This window comes from Heterocephalus glaber, unplaced genomic scaffold (genome assembly GCF_053883595.1).
Source record: "Heterocephalus glaber isolate CG9 unplaced genomic scaffold, H.glaber_assembly_v1.0 deba00001140, whole genome shotgun sequence".
Lineage (NCBI taxonomy): Eukaryota > Metazoa > Chordata > Mammalia > Rodentia > Bathyergidae > Heterocephalus > Heterocephalus glaber.
Genome location: NW_028258200.1, coordinates 656472 through 670996, shown reverse-complemented (window position 1 = coordinate 670996; position 14525 = coordinate 656472). Strand labels below are relative to the sequence as shown.

Genomic DNA, 14525 nt, shown 5'->3' with positions numbered 1-14525 from the left:
ACGGCTTCCATCCAACCCCTGGGGGCCACAGCCGGAAAAAGTTCAACACCACCTAACAAGAACAGGGCAAGACTGGACCCAGAGAGGACACAGCTTAGGCCTTCATGTCTCCTGCACATCAGGAGGGGCTTCTGGGAGACAGCAGCTAATATAGACCCTCTGTCCCTAGGCCCCAAGCCACGTCCCCTCCATGAGTCTCAAGGAGCAGAGGTATCTCTGAACTGTCCCAATGGACAGGCCATTTGCTCCCTGTCATGGAGGGGACTTGGATGTGGCAGAGGTCAAAGGGATATGTGGCAGCTCAGTCTCACTTGGACTCTTTGGGCCTCAGTTTGCTGTCTATTGCCTGGGGGTCAGGGTGTATATGCGGTGCGGTTGGTACATGGTCCCGGCCCGGGCCATGCACTTGGCAGTGGCCCAAGCTCTCCCTCAGCTTCCTGCTCCCCCAGCTGGGGCAAGGCCCTGGCCACCCCCTCTGTCCTGCAGTGCCAGTAGGGCATGCAGAGCACGGGTCCCTCCTGGATGCTACATCACCAGCTCCCATGCTATAGGGACCCCGGGAAAAAAGAGGCTAAGGCCACAGGAGCCAGCACACCAGATGGGAATGCTGGGCAGGGCCAGGCCAAGGCCACATGGCCTCTGTGGGCCCCAACTCCCTTGACCTGACCTGGGTCACACCAGAGGTTGATGGCAGTCAGACAAGGGACCCAGGCCTCCTGCCCTGGCTGACCCTCTGCCCTCACTCCTGCCAGAAACAGACAGCTGCTACAGGCTCCAGCAGATGATGAAAACACAGGCCTGAGGGGCTTCTGGATCCAGCCACCCTGAGCCTCACTTTCCTCCTCTCTCAGACAGTGGCAAAAGCCAGGCGTGGTGGCTCACACCTGTAATCCCAGCACTTTTAAGGCTGAGGCAGGAGGATCACTTTGAGTTTGAGGCCATCCTAGGCTACACAGTGAGTTCAAGGCCAGCCCGAACTACATAGCAAGACCTTGTCTCAAAATAACAAAAATAAAAAGAGGCACAGAACTGCCTTCCTGTCCTGTTGTGAAGATTAATAGGGCCTGGGTGTGTAGTCTTACCAGAAAAGATCTCAACCTCCACCTTTGGGCCTCAGTTTCCCCATCTGTATGCAAGAGGGTTGCCCCACGGCCTCTGGTGCTTTAGGGGAAGCCTGCTGAGGTGCCTATCCCGACCAGCTGGGGCTGCCGCTGGGGGGTCCCTCAAGCAGGCAGAGGAGACCTGTGCTGCAGGACAGGGCACCGTTGGCTCAGCAGAGCTGGGGCAGTGGTGCCCACACAGGGTTCCCGAGCCCAAGGTGTCTGTGCCTGGCCGGTCCCTGTCTCGTCACACCTTGCCTGATCCATTCACCATGTGCCTGACCCTGGAGGCTCCGGCAGCCACACAAAGCTTGAGACCAGGAAGCCTGGGGTGTGCCGGGCAGTGAACCGGGGAGCTTCCTGGCGGGGGCAGGACACTCTGGGGGCCTAGAGACCCAGTGAGGTCTAGGCCCTTGGGGGCCCCTGGCAGTTTCTCATGTGCCTCCTGTCCCCGGGCAGGAAGGCCTGACCCCCCAGCTGTGCCTCGTGCAGAGGGCTTGACTGGGAGCCTCCACTTCGAGACTCCAGACCGGAGAAATGAGTCCTGGCTGCTGATGGCCAGTGGCCATGGGGTCTCATTGCAAATAGCTTTGCCGCACGAACGCCGTCTGGCCTGGGAGGGCTCCTCGGCAGATTAAGAGCAGCGAGGCCCCAGACTCATTTATATTCCAGTCTGGCCAACGGCTTCAATATGGCTGAGAGTCACGAGGGCAGAGGCGGCCCTCTGAGAACGCCCGGTGATGATTCCTCTCCGATTCCAATTTATTTTCTATCATTAATGCTTTTGAAAAGCCCCGCATGCTCCACAAACACGGAAGGAGCATAGGGCTTGGGAGGGGAGGAATAGAGAGGGCTGGGGCTGGAGTGGGGCTTGCAGTGGAGGCGGGGCTGGCTATAGGCTGGGGCCCTGAGATCTGGATTCAAATCCTGCCCCAGTTCTATCTGCCTGCAGGACCCTGGGGGACACAAGACCTGTATCTGCCAGGGGGCACCTGCTCTGTGGGCTCTGCCCACCACAAGGCACTGCTTCTAGGGCAGAGCTGAGGGAGTCTTATTTATTTGGTTTGATTTGGTTTTTCTGAGACAGGGTCTCACTATGTAGCCCAGGCCAGCCTTGAATTCATGGCAATCTTCCTGCCTCAGCCTCCCAAGTGCTGGGATTACAGGGGTGCACCATCACACCAGACTGAGTGGGCTTTATAAATTGTTAGGGGCTGCACATCTTGAAGGACAGAGGGGGAAATAAACCTGACCATGGCAGTAGAGGCCTAGGAATAGGAGGCCTGCCTCCCCTGCTGCAACAGGGACCCCACCCAGGCCCCTCTGTATCCTCACACAGGCCCAGAGTAATTCAGCAATGCAGAGCACTCACCCTCTGCTCTGTGAGCTCTCCTGAGGGTTTCGTCCACTCATCCTGTGCAGACCCAGGACTGGCAAGAGGCATGGTTCACAGCAAGGCAACTACCCCGGCCACCACTCTGCACCGGGCACCTGCCATGAGTCACCACTGTGTTACAGGCTGGGGACACACTGGCCAACAGGGGGGAATGGGTCCCGGCCCTCACATGGCTGACAGGGTATGAGCTCAGGTAACATCCATGCAATGGCCTAGCAGACCTTTGACCATTGTGTAATGGGGAAACCGAGGCCCAGAGGGCAAAATACCCCTGCCTACATCTCCTCAACTCCACTTCTTCCCCAGGATCATAGCAGCCATCAGGGGGGATCTCAAAATGGGAGGTTAGAGTCAGAAAGAAAAAAAGAAGAAGAAAACATGGTGGATTCTCCCCCTTCCTCCATAATGTAAAGAAAATTGCTTTTGCCAACTCTCACAGCTTAAAAGCAATTAGAGTTTTTGGAGGGGACTCTGGGCACAGGCAGAAGCGACAGAGCGAGCGCCCGGTGCGGAATTTTTCCAGCATTCGTTTGTATCAACCAAAAAAAAAAAAAAGGCGTTAAAAGCAGCAATTTTCGGCAGCAGAGATGGTGGAGATAAAATATTTACAGCCACAGAGGGAGGGGCTGGGAAGGCCAGGGACCACTGGTCTCCACTCCCACCCCACATTCCAGGGGGTGAAGAAAGGGGTCCGGGGAACGGGCAGCCACCCCCTCAGCCTGCACCCAGGGGGACTTGGGCCCAAGGAGAGGGGACCCCCAGCCATGGCTGCTTCCACTCTTGGCCACCATCTCAGCCCTGCCCTAAAGATCCAGCCCTAGGAGCCTCAGGCCTGGTCTCCCACCACTGCCTGTCAGGACCCAGGAAGCCCCTGGACAGCCCAGCCCCTCTCCACCTTCCGCTGCAGACGTCCCCAACATGGCACTCGGCCAGCCCAGTTCATCCTGCATGGGCACAGGACGAATGTGCACCCCTCCTGAGGACGCCTAGATCCAGACCCCAGCCAGGGCCATGCATGGACTGGTCCTCCCTCAAATGGACTCGAGCTGCAACCTTGACCTCTCTCCAACCCAGTGCAGCCTCCTTCTTCTGGACCCCACAGCCACCTCCCAAGCCACAGCATGGACCCCAGCATGTGGCACGCACACAGCATCCTCTACAGGTTGGCGTCCCCAGGAGCACACCAGCAACTCCACTCTCTCTCGGGCTGTTTGATCTCCAAAAGCCGTGGTCTCTCAGAATCCCAGTTTCCTCCTGTTCAACAGGGACAGTGGCAGTACACAAACTATGGATTTGTTCTGGGATGAGAGGAGGTGAGGAACTAGGCCTCTGCTTAGTAGGTGTTCAATAAACACTCTGCCCTGGGTCAGACTCAACGCTCCACTGTGTGCCAGGCCTCTCCTATACATGCACAGGGCCCCCTGCGCCACCACACTGCCATGAGCCAGCGCTCGCACAGAGGGCACAGTTGGAGCCAAGGGTGTGGGAGGCTCTGGCGGGCTCCGAACACATGGGAGGCCCGGTGCCAAGTACAGCATCCTCTTATTCCGCCTGGCTTAGGAAGGATTCCTCCTGGATGCATATTAAGCCTCAGCCTGAGCCCACAGAGCCTGCTGGCCAAGAGGGAGGTGGTAAACGGAGGCTCAGCCTCTCCTTACCCTGCAGCCTGCAGCTCCACTCCTGGCCACCCTCCTTACCCCAGGGGATGAAGGCAAACACCGAGACATGGGCGGCAGCAGTTAGCAAGAAAGCTGAGACCTTGCAAAAACCAGGCCTCTAAGGCAGCAAGATCCAGGAAATCGGGCCAGGGATTTAGCTTAGTGGCACCGTGCCTGCCCAGAAGGCGCAAGGTCCTGAGTTTGAGCCCTGGTTCCAGAAAAAAATAAAGATCCAAGAAGTCATAGCCCTGGGCTCAGATTCCAGCCTCACCACTGACCTCTCCAAGCTTCTGTTCCTCCATCTACGAAATGGAATAAAAGCACTTGGGAGGCTGAGGCAGGAGGATCACCACAAGTTTGAGGCCAGCCTGAGCTACACAGTGAGTCCAAGGACAGCTGAACTACATAAGACTCTATCTCAGAAAAACCAAAAATAAAAAGAGAAGGAATGGAATCAATGGTGTCCACCCACAGGGCAGCTGTGCATATGAGTGACAGTAACAGTCTCCCCTGGGGCCTGCATTCAGCCAGGGTAGGAACACCACAGCAGTGTTCCATCCCTGGACTACAGGTGTGGTGCTCTCCCCTCCCACGTGGCACTGGGAGAACAGAGGAGGGCTCGGCAGGGCGGGGGACAAGGACCTGTGTCCTTCCCTGTGACGCTTCCCAGCCAGCAGCCAACCAGGACCTGGCCCTCCACATCTCTTTCTCCAGTGACGAAACAGCTGCCCAGAGAGGGTGACCGGCCCAGGTGAACCCTCCCTAGCCCACCGCTGCAGGTCAGTCATTCCCTCTGCATCCCCACGGCAGGGCATGCACAGACCTGGAAGGATCTGGCAGCACTGCAGGGCCATAGATAGACCAGGGATCAAAGGCGTTCTGATGTCTCTGTTTTCTGCTCCCTCTCTGCCACCTTTCTACCACCCCCTTCCCTGCCACCCAGCCTGGCACTAGTCAGGGTCTCCTTATTTTAGGGGCAGGGAAGGGGGCAGGAGGCCAATCTCAGGACATCCACCGAGGCCTCCCCTCTACCTGCATGCCCACACTCACTGCTGGTGAGTCCCTAGGCTTAGGCACACAGAGGGCAGAGGGGAGGGGGTGGTACTTATAGGGGAACTGGGGGCCCCTAGGATGACTGAGGGCTAGGAGAATGGAGAAGGCTCTTCAGCAAGGCCAGGGCACGGAGCCTTCCCAGCTCTGCACCTGCCCCAGGACCGCCTGGCCCTGCTGCCCATCTCTGTTCTCAGTCTTTAACCCAGACTCAGCCCCAAGTCCCCACCATGTGCACCCAGTGCCCAGAGACCCCCTGGCTGTTCACACTCAGATCCCACCCCCTTCTGCCAGGCCAGCCCCATCTGCTGCCTTCCCATCGCCCCAGAAGGTGGCTGGTGTAGGTGGCCCTGCTCCTGTGCCGACCGAGGCTCCCTTGGACCTGCATGGCCAAGCCTGATAAACAGTTGCCTAAATTAAACAATAAACAAGTTGTAGATTTTCCTGACGCTGCAGCTGCTGATTAATCCCCACACCAAACAAAAGGAAGAGAGATAATTAACCCAAGAAGGGTCATTTCCTGTTTCCAGGCGGAAGAGCCAGCAGAGCCAGCCCAGAGGGGGTCCAGTTACCTGCACGTGCTCAGCTCCACAGTACCTCGGCCTCCCCATGCCCTCCTGTGGCACCAGGTCTGGCCTGATACCAAGGCCACCTCCAGGTCCCTGTCCCCTTCTCTGCTATGTGACCCTGGAGTCTAGACAGCAATATTTCCTCTTACATTTAGGGATGGGTGTTGAACTACTTAGAGATGAAATTTCCTGATGTCCATGATGTAGTTTAAAATATTTCAAGGAAAAAAAAAAGAAAACCAAATGTGACCAAATGTCAGTGATTGTTAAATCTAGGTGAGGGTGTCTGGGGTTCCCAGGACTATTCTCTCTGCCTTTCTGTGTATCTGCTGATGTTCCTAACAGAAAGGAAAAAGCAAGAATAAGAAAAGCACACGGACCACGTGACGGCGCCCACAACGTCCTGTGCTCCCGGCATGCCTGAAAGGCAACTGGGTCTCCTAAGTAGGTTAAGCGTCCCCCCTGCCATTGCCTTTATGTTGTTTCCCAAGAAATAGCTTTTGCACAAATTCCACTGAGCCCCAGCTCCACATTTAGAAGATTTAGCACATGCAGAAGGCGGACCCAGTACCTTACAGAGGCAGCTGTTGTGACCACTGCCCTCCCACCTACTGGTCTGCCATACTGGCTGGGCATCACGATGCTGGCTCTGTCCTCACATGGCCACCACCCTCTCTGGACCTCAGAATTCGTCACTGGAGACAAGCTAAGCATAGCTGACGACAAGTCAGTCACAGCCTGGCCATTTCATTCAAAGGCAAAGTGCTACCCACAAAGTGGCTGAAATTCCCACTTAACAGTTGGGAAAGATTAGTCCCAGAGCCAGGAGAGACTAGAAGAGAAACAAAGAAGGTAGAGGAGCTGGGCGTGGTGGCACACACCTGTAATCTTCAGCTCTTAGAAGGCTGAGGCAGAAGAATCGCCATGAGTTCAAGGCTAGCCAGGGCTACATAGTGAGTTCAAGGCCAGCCTGGACTACACAGTGAGACCTTGTCTCACAAAAAGAGTAAATAAAGTAAACCTGAGAACAGGGCAAGGTGGGACTGAGCAAAACCTCCCTGTCTACCTCAATTCCCTGTCCTTCCCAACTCCTTATCTCACTCCTGGTGGTGCAGGCTGGGGGGAGGGGGGCTGCACCTCTTTTTTTTCCAGCTCCTGCTTAGCAAGCTCCCTGCCCAGGGATAAACAGGCAAGATTTCAATCTCCCGGCCCAGCCCAGCTGACCCACACCAATGCGGGCCAGGCCTGCCTCCACCAGTGATGGAGAAGAGTTATCAGTTCCCTAAATAATCAATTGCTAATTGCTGAATGCCATGCAATTCATCGGGGAGAGTTATGTGTGGCCAGTGACAGGCTCTCCCACCCTGGCCTGGTGGAGCCTCCAGGGGCTGGGAGGGCTGGGTTTGCGGTGAGTGTCTCAGCAGAAAGGATGCCCACAATTCAGGAGCCATACAGACAGCATCCTGGGCCTCACCCACATCCCAGGGCCCAGGGGACCACTCAGCAAGGAAGTGGCAGCAGCCACAGAGGCCCTGGGGAGTATACCACATACCCCATGAGCTTATCGGGCCCCTGTGAATGCCAGATACCCAAGATGGGTAAGTCCAAGCCATGCCACCAAGGCAAACCCAAACCACAAAGACAAATGCCACCCAGGCTTTGCACACTGAGGGGTCCAGCAAATGGTGAGTGTTCCCCAAGTTCAAAGTGCATACTCAGCTCTGAGTCTGAGGAACAGAGCAACTTCCAGAGAAGTGACCAGGGGTGGGTTTTATAAATGTGGCATTTGGGCTGCTCACAAAGCAGGAGGATCTACTTGAGTAGAGGTGGAGGCAGCACTCAAAGCTGGAGGGGACAGCGCAGGTCACATTAGGGAGGCGGGGAAGCCACCATGTGTGGGAAGGGCAGGCGGGTAGAATCTGGCTCCTAGGAACACAGAGGACTAAGGGGCTGGAGCAAGAGGGTGAGGCAATGAGGGTGCTGGGGAGTCCAGCTGCTGGACCCAAGGGAACAGGGCCTCGCTGCCAGCGTGCGCCAGGAAGGACATCCAGTCACCAGGCTGCAACCCCAGGGACGAGGGCTGAGCTTACTCATCCTGTCCCTGTAGCAGCAGCACAGCCAGCCCCAGAGGAAGCACCCAACAGGGGAATCTTGGAAGAAAAATCACAGGATGGTGAAACAGTAGGGTAGGGACTGCCACAGTCTCCATGTACCCACAAAGCTACAAAAACACACATTTATACTGGAGCCTCAAACAAGGCCTTGTGGGCAGGCTGGGAGAGCAATCTCTGCAACTTACAAAGCAGGAAACTAAGGCTCAGAGAGGAACAGTGATTTCCTCGAGGTCACACAGGTGCTCAAGAAGGAGCCCAGGATCCACACACCCTGCTGAGCCTGGGCCTCACTCCTCTCACCTGTACCCACACTGGGCAGAGAGAGTGGAGCCAATGCTGCACCTCAAGCGTCCCTCATGCCAGCTGTGGGGTTGCCCCTGGGGATTGCTGGAACAAAAGACAAAGCCACTTCACGACCCCACACAGGACATCTAGGAAACCTGACGGGAACAGGAATATTGGGCCAGGAGATTTTCAACAGACAGGGTCCAGCCACCTCATGGTGTCCCACAGAATCACCTCCTCATCTCATCTGAGAAGTGAGGCAGCGCTCTGCCCACATCACAGAGCTGCCATGAGGGTCAAACAAGACATGCATGCACACAGGGGGATTAGCGAGCACGTCTGTCCTGGAAAATGATAACAGCAAGGCTTTTCCTGACTTCGGCCTGGACACTGAGCCCAGCAGGACTCTCTCCTCCCTCTCCCTGCAAAGCAAAACGCAAGCTAACAGTGCCTGACACTGCACAGTGCATGAGATTATCGCTAAGCATGTCGCTGGCATTTCTACTAGGTTAGTAGCATTCTCACCATATCGCTGGGGTCAGGGAGGCTCAGAATGGGGAGTGTCTTGCCCAAGTGTCTGACTCTGAATCAAAGCCAGCCCCCTCTGACTTCCAGCACAGGCCCACCGATCCCTGCCCCAGGCCATCCGAGGACCCCATGCCCACACATAGGCTCCATGGAGGCCCAAGACCCAGGCTGTGGAGGCACTGTGCCACCAGTAGGGCCATCCGAGCTGGGTAGGGCCTTAAAGAAGGGGGCGGCTGGCACATCTGGCCTGGAGCTAATTGGATCAGCCCTGGGCATGGAGCTGCCTGTCCAGCTGCCCTGGCAGATGGGTGCAGGAAGTGGGCCACCTGCCAAGGCCCAAGCTCCGTGTCCAAACGAACCTGGACAACAAGGGTCTATTCTGGCATTCTCCCACCCTGACCCTGGGGACTGGCAGTTCCCACGTAGATCCAGAAGGCCACGGTGGCAGCTTATGTCCCTCCTCCAGTGGCCCACCCACCCCTGGTATGGCCATATGGCCCCATATGCTCCTCGACAGCTGGATGGCCAAAGCTACTGCCTGAGGATGTCCTCTTCGGGGCAGGAAGCCCTGGGCCCCACCCATGCTCCGCAGCCAGCCAAGAGCAACCAGGAAACCCCGGGCTTAAGTGGCCAGCCCCTAGCTTGCCATGTGACCTTACTGCAGTCACCACCCCTCTCTGGACCTCAAACTCCTCTGTCAATTAGCCCTGCTGCCCCTCTCAGTCCTTTTCCTCTGCACCCCACTTCCATTTCAGCTCCACACAAGCCCCCCAAGGAGACAAGCACAGACATGGAAACAGAGGCCCACAAGCCTCATGCTAACTCAAGCAACACAGGGGACACTTGTCACCTCTGTCTGCATGCCCAAGCAGTGGCCCAGGTGAGGCCTGTCCCTCCCGATGCCCTTGACACCAACCAGGGTGCCCACAGCACTCTGGGGAACCCACTGCCACCTCTGGCTCCCACCACAAACCCAGTGGGTTTGTGGCTCCCAACCCTGCAACCCTAACCCAGAATCCTGATGCAGAACTCCAACCCTGCAATCCCGAATACAGAATTGGCCTGCACTCCTCAGACTGTCTTCTGTCTTGCGCCACCTACTCAGTCCCCTCTGTGCCCTGCATGAGTCACTCCATGGCAAGCACTCTCCACCAAGCCCAGTGTGCCCTACCTCCAGGCCTTCGTCAGTGCTGGGCCACCCGCCTGAGAACCCTCACCCTCACTCTCTATTCAGTCACCAACTCCACAAAGATGTATGATGCATCCACCACGTGCCAGGAGCAGCTCAGCAAGCCCAAGCCTTCCAGCCTGATGCATCAGAACTGACCTCTGTGCTGCCCCCCAGTGCCTCTGCAGTCCCCATCCCACTCAGCTCACACCCCGGGGTCGTTCCCTTTCACAGCCCACCCAGCGAAGGGCTTGGCATGCAAACCAGCATATGCCCCCAAATGTGGAGGGAGCCCCAAGTGCAGAATGCCAGGCAGTGGGGAGCAAGGGCCAAGAGCTGATGGCTTCTGGAGGTGTCCAGAAGCCCATAGAAGAGGCTCAGATTGGCCACAGTGGCCCCAGACACCCCAAGTAGCCTTGAGTGGTCAGGGAAAATTTTCCCCACTCAAGTCACCCAAGATCCAGCCTACCCAACAACTTCCTATCACTTAATTTGTTAGACTGCAGTAATTTTATGATTTAAACACAAGATGGCAGGGCCAGAGCCTGTCTGGGGAGGGAATGCAAGGGTACCGTCCTTGCCCGTCAAGAGTCTGGGGTGGGGAGTGGCTGTCCCTAAATAGGGCTGGGAGGACCTGGCTGAGTTTCTCACTCCTGGCAGCACAGACCAGGGGCCAAAGAGGTGTGCTCTCACCCCATCTTCCTGGCTAAGGGCCCCACACAGAAAGCTCAGCCAGCTAGAGTCAGGGGCAAGGCACCCCACGCCCAGGACAGGGAATAAGTAGGCCCCACTGGCAAGAGCTGAGCAGAGCCCAAGCATGTGGCCATGCTCCACCCACTGGTGACACCCAGGAGACAACAGTCCAGAGCCCAGGGAGCCACAGGGAAGAGGGAGCTGAGCGGACAGAAGAAATCTGGCAAGAAAGACTGCATTAGCGAGAGTTGCAGGGAGCCAGCCAAAGCCAGCACAGATGGAGGAGGAGAGGCCTAGGCCCCAAGAGAACAGTGTTAGCAGGAGGCCCAGGAAGCTAGGCAGCATGGGCAGCCCAGCCCCACCCCAAGGGGACAGTCACAGGCCCACCAGGGCCAACAGCTCTGGTCTGTGTGCCAGCCCAAGGAGCCAGCAGGGCTCCTTCATCTGCCCCAGTGCACTTTCATATCTCACAGAGAAACCAGTTCTCTTAGGGTGAGCTCTACCATCTACAGAGCCATCGGAAAGACAATCCAGGACCTAGTCTGGGGGAGAGCCTGATCCCCAGGGTAACCTCGACATGGCAGAGCTATGCTGAGCATTTCAGGAGCCAGACAAGGTCTGAAAATGGTCAGGAGAGCAGACTCCAGCCAGTCGGAAGCACGAGTTCAAAGAGGCTGGAAACAGGCAGTCCCACGGGCCATGTCAAGGGTACATGCCTGGGGCTGGGACTGGCTGCCACAGGATTATACCCTGACAATCAGGGAGGTCGGCCTCTGTCCCCTGGGAGGCTGAAGCTGGAGGGATCCCTCAGCAGTCAGCTGCAGAGGAGGCAGGACATTCCCTGGACCCAAGGAGGATTTGGCAAGGGGGAGGCCTGCAGGGGCCAGATCTCTGACCCTTCCTTGGGTCTCTCAATCTCGGGGACACAGGAGTCCCTCCCTCCCAGTGGCACCAGCCTGGCCCACATCTCCCCATGCTATCTCCTGCACCCACTGCCGGCAGTCGGGTCTGCGGGAGGCTCCCTGAAGCAGAGGGTGGGTGGACGGAGACTCACAAGGGAGGGGACACAGCCACACAAGCTCTGGGCACAGAGGGTGGCAGGCAAGGGTATGGCTCCGAGCAGGATGTGGACACAGGCCACGGGCCTGGAGACCCACTCTGGGCTCCTGGGTGTCCAGGCTCATGGGGCTCATCTTGAGGCAGCTCCCTCTTCCAACCGCAGGTTCCACGGAGCACGAGGCACAGGGACTCACACACAAGCGTCCCTGCGCGCCCCCCACTGCCCATCTGCGCCCGCGTGCCCCAGCCTGGCTACCCCGAGCCTGTCGCCCTGTGGTCTCGCCTGACCCTGCGGGGTTACAGGCGTCCCGCACCGAGCGACTCCCTCGAAGCGCCTGGGGCTGGGTGCGGGTCCCAGACAGGGGAGGCACGCGGATGGGGAGGGGGCGCAACCCTCGCCCCGAAAGACCCGGCCCGCGCCGCCGGCCCCCCCGCCCCCCCCCCCGGCACCGCTTTTCCTCCAGTCTCTGGCTCTAGAAAGACAGATCCGGCGCACCCCGAAAGCGCCTCCCGCCCGCCCCGCCCGAGGCCGCGTGAAGTTGCTCCAAGTCTGGTCCGGGTGGCGGCAGGTAAGGGCGCGGCGGGCGGAGCGCGGTCACGGGAGGGTGCCGGATGCACGCTCCACCCTGCCTGGCCAGCGCGTGCACGCCTCCCGGGCGTGTGCTCGCCCCCCCCCCCGTTCCCGCCCAATCAGAGGCCGCGCAGACGGCGCCGCCGGCGGCAGACCCCGCAACCGCACCCAGGCCCCAGCGCAGCAGCGACCCCACTGCACTCACCGTCCCGGGCGCGCCGTCTGCGCGCGCCCCCGCTCAGGTCCCGCATCTCTGGAGCCTCTCCGGTCCGCTCCGCCCGGTTCCGCTCCGCGGGGTTCGCCTGCTCGATGGTGGCAGCGGCGCGGCAGGAAGGGCGTGTGTGCGTGGGGAGCGCGCGGCGGGTGCGCGGAGGCCCCGATCCCGCGCCAGATGCCGGCGGAACCCGAGCGCGCGCGCGCGCCCTCCCGCAGCTCACCGAGGCCCCGCTGCGCGGCCCTGCGTGCCCCCTCCCCGGGCCGCCCCTCCTCAGGTCCCCGCCGGTCCCGGAGGGACACCGCGGGTGACCCACTCAGCCACCGCGTCGAGCCCGCTCCGCGCCACAGCCGCGTGCGGCTTGGCCACCCCGCCCTGCTGCTCGGTCGCCTCCGTGCTCCACCTGTCCCCACCCGGCCCCCGGCGGCTGTCCTCCCCGCGCTGCCTCGCTCTCCCGAACCGCGTCCCCCAGCCCGGGTCCGAGGGGCGGGCGACAGGGGACCCACGCGCGGCCCCGCTCCACCGGGGGCGACGTCCCGCGCGGGCCTGGCCGCCGCGCTCCTCGCCCGGACTTAAAGGCGCAGCGCACAGCGCACGCGGGGTCCGGCCAGGGCGGAGGTGAGTTGAGGAGGAGGAGGACAGGCGGGCCTCGGGTGCCAAGGGTGGAGACTGTGGGGCCCAGGAGCAGGAGCAGGAGGCATAGTCCGGAATCTGAACCCAGGGAGGGGGCACCTGTCCAGCCAGGAGATCAGAGCTCACAGGATGGCTTCAATGCCCCGCTGTGTGATCTTGGGCAAATGCCTACTGCTCTCTACACCTCAGTTTACCCTTCCTGGAAGGACGTTGGCTTCAGGCTGTGAAAGGACTTTCGCTGTTCTGGGGGGCTGAGATCCCACCTTGGGGCTCTGGAATCCCGGGGTGGACACTCAGCACCCCGGGCCCACAGGGCCTGTACAGGTGGGGGATGGAGGTGGCAGAACAGAGACCAACTGGGCACAGCACTCTACAATGGACAGAGACCCTTCAAATCCCAGATCTTCCCAGACCCTGGGAGCACAATACCCCCAGCCCCGGGTCAGCCTGATCCTGGACACATGCACAGTGCACGTGCATGCCCAGCACCCCTTACTGCCCCCAACCCCGCAGAGGGTTGTTCTGCCCAGGTGTTCACAAAGCATCTACTGTGTGGCCCATCCTGTGCTAGGTACAGGGGTGCTACTCACAGTCCTGTTGTCAGAAATAAGAAGGGAGGTGTGGTAGAGCTTTCAGGGGTGGAGGTCCAGGAAAGCTTCCTGGAGGAGGTGACATTGAAGCCATGTTTTGAAGGATGCATAGGAGTTGGACAGGCTGAAAGAAACAGAATAGGCATTTTATACAGAGAGAAAACAGTATGCAAAGTCCTGGACATGAGAATAGGGGATGCCTAGTGTGTTTAGAAGACACCTGGAATTGAGAAGTCTCAGCTTGGTTCCGGGGTATCCGGAGGGCTGCCACTTGCCAACTCTAGGCGGAAGTTCCACCCTCACCTTTTGACCAAAAAGGCACTCTCCTTCCCCACTCCCCTCCAAGCCCAGTCCCAGGCTCTGCTTCTAAATCTGCAGCAGATGCAGCACAGCCTCCCCCTGCTGACGGGAGCTGGAAATGGAGACGCCCAGGCTGCCAAGGCCTTGAGGAGGTGGGGAAGGGCCAGAACTCACGGCCCACCTAGTGCGCAGCTCCTGGAAGAGCCCTTAGACTTCCATGTCGGTGGACCCCGTGGAGCTTTAGCCTCAGAGTCCCACTCTGTGCTGTGACAGCCAACAAGGTAGGGCTCGGAGCAAGGGTGCATGCCACACCTGTCCTGGTCCTTCCCAGCCTCCGTCCTGCAGCTGTCCCCAAGTACCCCCTTGAATCCCTTGATCCTCCTTCCTGGGGCACCTCCTCCACCTCTGCCAGACCTCCCAAGGCCTGGGAAAGATGAGCTCACACAGTTGCCCGCTCTGTCCCCACTCACCTCTGGAGACAACTTCCCAGGGCTCCAGGTGGGCCCCAGGGATGCCAGGTAACACAAACAGCCTTCCCCCCCTAGAGCCCGCCATCCAAGCAGGCAGCCATTCCACTCTTCACCCTACCTGTCTCTC

The 14525-nt window shown here is 59.0% G+C and overlaps 1 protein-coding gene across 9 annotated transcripts in view; it reads right to left on the bottom strand.

The window, feature by feature from the left end:
* Window positions 1-13188, bottom strand: part of Lingo1 (leucine rich repeat and Ig domain containing 1) — a 142888-nt gene extending 129700 nt beyond the window's left edge. For 2 of the 9 annotated variants that reach the window (XR_002391556.2, XR_002391557.2), the window contains exon 1: window positions 12397-13188. The gene's annotated coding sequence lies outside the window, so the exon portion shown is untranslated. Of the gene's footprint in view, window positions 1-2472; window positions 2592-3642; window positions 3832-12396 lie in introns of those variants that run through there. The other 7 variants (XM_087210261.1, XM_087210260.1, XM_087210262.1 and 4 more) reach the window with 6 other exon arrangements.
* Window positions 13189-14525: the final 1337 nt, after the last annotated feature.